The sequence below is a fragment of the Aotus nancymaae genome, unplaced genomic scaffold (assembly GCF_030222135.1).
Source record: "Aotus nancymaae isolate 86718 unplaced genomic scaffold, 86718_ANA_hifiasm-v0.15.2.pri h1tg000029l, whole genome shotgun sequence".
Lineage (NCBI taxonomy): Eukaryota > Metazoa > Chordata > Mammalia > Primates > Aotidae > Aotus > Aotus nancymaae.
This window is the reverse complement of record NW_026988442.1, coordinates 75,613,946-75,614,341: the sequence shown is the minus strand read 5'-3', so window position 1 is coordinate 75,614,341 and position 396 is coordinate 75,613,946.

Sequence of the window (396 nt, the reverse complement as noted above, 5' to 3'; positions counted from 1 at the left end):
AGAACCAACCCAATGTGTGGGTTTGGGTGTGGACTGCAAACACAGTAGTCCTGAAGGCTGGAAAGCTGGCCTTTCAGCTGGAATGATTGGGCCTGGACATCATCTCTGCGCTGCTGGACTGTGTGGTTTGGTCCCACCACCACAAGAAGATTTAAACCATCTTATTATCTTAATCAAGATTTAAAGATCACGAGCCTGTCCAGGTCACTTGCCTGTGCCTTAATTCCTTTGGGCATCAAGAGGGGACATCTGGCCTCAGGCTCTTCCCCTAAGTTTACACCAAGGGAGAAATCCCTCCAAATAGGAAGGGAAGCCAGATGCTGTACGATAAAAAGCAAACCCAAACAAAATAACATCAGACACACACACACACTTACACAGAAACATCCATGACCA